The 4,834-nt window shown below is 42.3% G+C and overlaps 1 pseudogene; it reads left to right on the forward strand.

Moving 5' to 3' along the window:
* Nucleotides 1-2,322: 2,322 nt before the first annotated feature.
* LOC103736067 lies at nucleotides 2,323-2,599 on the forward strand (annotated as a pseudogene).
* The last annotated feature ends 2,235 nt before the right edge of the window (nucleotides 2,600-4,834 follow it).

Genomic DNA, 4,834 nt, shown 5'->3' on the forward strand with positions numbered 1-4,834 from the left:
AAATCTCATAAGCAATTCACATTCAACCATTTATGGGTGGAAATATACATTGGGAAATATACATTGGGAGAGCTAAACTTTTGAAATAGTCTTTTTATTTTTTAAATATTTTATTACTTTTAGATTATGTGTATGAGTGTATTGCCTGCATGTATGTAAGTGTACCCATGTCGTGCAATGCCCATAGAAGTCAGAAGAGGGAGTTGAATTCCCTGGACCTAGAGTTAGAGATGGTTGTTAGCCACCATGTGGGTACTGGAAATCAAATCTGGGTCTACTTCAAGAGTATCCAATGCTCTTAACCACTGAGCTATCTCTCCAGCCCTGTAATAGTCTTCTTAAAGCCAACAATCAAGAGAAGGGGAGACACAGAAAAATAAAAATAAAAATGCAACCTGAGACCCTGTTTGCCAGTGTTCCCTCTCTTAATCAGTCCACTCATGTTCGCAAGTGTGCTCTTATTCTAATAAATTTTCCTTTGCTCCAATAAACTTTGCTTGCTGAAACTCTCTGTAAATCTTGTTGAAATATTCTCAACAAGGAGAAATTCTATAACTCATCTTGATGTTGTGACTTGTGGCTTGGATCATTGTATTTATAAGGTAACATTCTTCCTTCAGGGAACAGAGATCTATTCATGGGCCTCCTCAGATGCTTCTATGCCTTGCCATTAATCTTAAAAATCTCTCTTTCCTTGTCTTTAATTTTCTTCTCTCTTTTCCCATAGCTGCTACCATTAAGGGTAAAAGGCCTAATTTTTCATGTAGACCGCTCAACAGGACTTATTCATTCATTCAGTTTCCATGAATGGCTGACTTGGGCTCTACTTTCCTTTCTCTCCTTCAAAATTCTGCCTCTGCCATGAATACACAAGACAAAACTTTCCTTTTTTTCTTTACTCTCTGAGCTTAAGGTAAGGAATCTTTTAGGAATCTTTTAGAAACATCATTGGGAAAATCATACTATTCCAAAGGAGCCAGGCTTCTTGCTGATTACCTTGTCAGTATGTGATCCCAGTCTTAACAGTAAGACATAGTCCTTTTGACTTTTATTGGAATGAAAGCCACAAAGTTTAGAACTACTCAACTTCAATTTCTGTCAAACTTCTGAATGACCTTGAACTAGTCTAAATACAGTCCTGGTCAACTTAATACCATTTTGAGGAAATAGAATCAGTCTCCTTGCCCAACAAGGAGGCATCTGGCCTGGGCACTGTGCCTAAGATTTACTTTTCTCTCCCTATTCTAACACTTTTCATGTTGTCATCTCTCTGCTGCATGCTTTAGGACTCCAGACTTTAACTACATTCCTCAATTCCCTCTCTTTCCCTTCTTCTCAGTCTCTAGATGCAGAAGTAAAACCTTTATGTGGTGGTTTGAATGAGAATGTCCCTCATAGGCTCAAGTCCCCATTTGGTGGCAGTGTTTGGGAAGTCATGGAATCTCTCCCAGGTATGGTCTTATTAGAGAAACCATGTTACTAGGAGGTGAGCTTTGAGAGTTCAAAGCCTTCCCCACTTCACTTTACCCTCTCAGCTTGGGTGTTTGTGGTTGAAAATGTGAACTTTTTTATTTTGGTGCCTGCCACTGTGCCTGCCTGCTGCCAAGCCTCCCTCACAATTATAGACTCTTAACCCTCTGGAGCCATAATCCAAAATAACTCTTCCTTCTATGATTTGCTTTGCTTATGGTATTTTATTGCAGCAGCACAAAACCAATGAATACAGAAGTTGGTCCTGGGAGTGGGATGTTGCTCTGAAGAACCTGACTTTTTTAGGCACACTTGGAACTGTGTACTACAAAAACTATTTAATGTTGTAAGCAGAACTTAATACACCATTCTAGTAAGAGCCTGAAAGACAGTAATGCTGACATAATGTGGAAGATAGAGGCCTGACTTCAGAGACTTCAGAGGGGAGCAAGGACTCTATTGACAATTGGGCTAGAGGCCATTCTTGTGATATTTTAGCAAAGAATCTGATTATCTTCTGCCCCTGTCCTAAGAACTTACCTGAGGTTTAATTAAAAAGTAATGGACTCCGGGCTGGAGAGATGTCTCAGCAGTTAAGAACACTGACTATTCTTGCAGAAGACCTGGGTTCGAATGCCAGCACCCACATGGTAGCTAACAACTGTCCTTAACTCCAGTTCCAGGGGATCTGACAGCCTCTTCTGTCCTCCCCTGGCATTGCATGACATAGGTGCACTTACCTACATGCAAGCATAACACTCATACACATAATTTTTTTAAGTCGTTTTAAAAAAAATAATGGACTCGGTGCACGGAGCTGGTGTGGTGGGTCAGGTCTGGCGCTGTGCAGGGATGCGATCTGGAGCCATGGTGCTCACAGTTCGAGCCATGTATTGTGGAGCTTGAGGCTACAAGCCCAAGTACCTCCAGCTCAAGGAGCAAAGATAAGTTTCCCGGATGTCTGGATATCTGTGGGGAGGGGATTCCCCAGGTCATCGGGTTCTTTGAAGTGACAGCAGCTGGGAAGTTGGTTCATTCCAAGAAAAGAGGTGATGGCTACATGGATACAGAGAGCAAGTTTCAGAAACTGGTGACCACCATCAAAGCGGCCCTGGCTCAGTGCCAGTGAACCCTGAAGGCAGAGTCCTGAGACCTTCCTGGCTAACCCCTCTTGGCAGCTGCTTCATGACAGGAAGGACTGAAATGTCTTGACGCACTGTGGTCTTTCCTCGATGTTCCTGCAGCCATCAAGTCCAGGCAGATGTGACAAGTGGTCTTTGCCTTGATGTGGGGTGTCTCCCTGGAATCCACCTTTGCACACGCCCTGTCCTGCCCTTCCTCATCTCTCCCTGAATTCCCCCATGTCTCCCACCTACTCTGCCTTAGTTTCCCTTCCCCATCACAACCACTTGCCAACAGTTCCCAGTTCAATAAAAGAGGAGTTTCACAGCCAAAAAAAAAAAAAAAAAAAAAAAAAAAAAAAAGAAAAGAAAAAGGAATGGACTAAAGCTGGGCGTGGTGGAACATGCCTTTAATCCCAGCACTTGGGAGGCAGAGGCAGGTGGCTCTCTATGAGTTCAAGGGCAGCCTGGTCTATATAGTGAGTTCCAGGCCAGCTGTGACTACAAGGAGACCCTGTCTCAAAAAAGACCAAAAAGTAATGGATTAACTGAGCATGGTCCACATGCCTTCAATCCCAACATTGAAGAGGAAGAGGCAGACAGATCTCTGTGAGTTTGAGGGCAGCCTAGTCTATACTGAGTTCTAGGCCAGGGAGACCTGCATAATGAGACCCTATCTCAAAAAAGCAACAAGTCCAATAGTGGACTAATTTCTTTGATAGAGGAAATTTCAAGACAGCATAACATTGAAGCTGTGGTATAGTTATTAATGGTGAGCCCTAGGTAAATCTACAATAAAAAACAAATGGAGCAGAAAGAAACTCAAAATGTATAGTTTGAAGAGGAAAAAGAATACTAGAAAATTTAATGTTGCAACCAAAGTATGTCCTGGAAGAGAGGCTATAATTATTAAGGAGATTGATATCATTAAGGAGAGGCCTCCTGCTCTGCACTAGAACATTGGGAAGGGTGATCTCAGGGAAAGAACCCACCCAACTGAGCTTCCAACTTATGAAAAATAGGGGTTTTCTGCTCCTAGTGTTGTAAAGTTGTCTCACCAGAGAACACCATTCAGACCCATAAAATTGCCAAAAGAAAGTTTTTATATAGCTGGCTACACTGGGCATTTGGGTCCCAAGTACAACCCTGAGCTATCCTTGGGGTAAGCTTTTATACAGAAAAACTATATCCAGGGTAAGAAGTTTAAATTCCCAAGCTTAGGAGGAAAGCCCCCCTAACAATTTCTATTTTGTAAGAGAACAATTTCTGTTCTGCAAGGGCAAGCCAAGAAAAACTACAGAAACCATGAATCTGCTGTTCACAGGAGCAACCAGGTAACCTTTTCTCAATCCCACACCTTGGTGAAACTGGGTCAAACTTTCTCCATTCCTGCATTTGAGTTAACTGCCTCTAGCTTTAACTACTGGGTTTAGCTTGGGCTTACTTGTAATGTGGCATAGCTATGGTTAGTCTTGAGGTGTCCCACCATACTAAAAAGCAATTGCTTCAACATATAAAAGCTGTGGTTAGTGTGGTTAAAGGAGGCCAGGGTCCATCTCAACCAGGCAGCTGAACATGGAAGTGTCATCTACCTGGCTGACTTTAGAGACATGAAAGATGCAAGAATGGGGTGATCGTGGATTCTTCCTCCACAGCTTTAGAGAATTGCTGAGCCCAGGCAATGTAAGTCATGGGAGTCCCTGCATGAAGGTCCTAAAAGGCCAGCATATGAATCCGTGAAAGTGAAGCCCGAGTTGCAGTGGATACCCAAGATGTTTGAGAAGTCAGTCTTGAAACATTTTCCAAAGAGAGCTGCATACAGGGGGTAGAACCAGCCTGAGAGAGAGAAAGAGAGAGAGAGAGAGAGAGAGAGAGAGAGAGAGAGAGAGATGTTGCAGTCAGCCATGCTGGAGGGGCATAACCATTGAAACTTTTTGAAACTAAACTTCTAGGTATCAAACATGAAGCTCCAGGATTTGGTATTTACCCTGATGGTTATCATTCCTGCTTTGTTCCAGTATTTTCCCACTAGCCTCCATTCCTCCTCTGTTTTGGAATGGGAATATATATATTCTGTGCCATTGTATGTTGGAAGTATTTGATTTGTCTTTTTCGTATTTTACAGAGGCTGACAGTTGAAAGTTTGCCATAAGTTTCACAAGAAACACTGGATATGGACTTCTGAATAGTATTGAAACTGTTAAAGACTATGTGGACTTTTAAAGTTGGGCTAAATGTATTTT

The sequence above is a fragment of the Nannospalax galili genome, unplaced genomic scaffold (assembly GCF_000622305.1).
Source record: "Nannospalax galili isolate Female #2095 unplaced genomic scaffold, S.galili_v1.0 scaffold1077, whole genome shotgun sequence".
In the NCBI taxonomy this organism is placed as follows: domain Eukaryota; kingdom Metazoa; phylum Chordata; class Mammalia; order Rodentia; family Spalacidae; genus Nannospalax; species Nannospalax galili.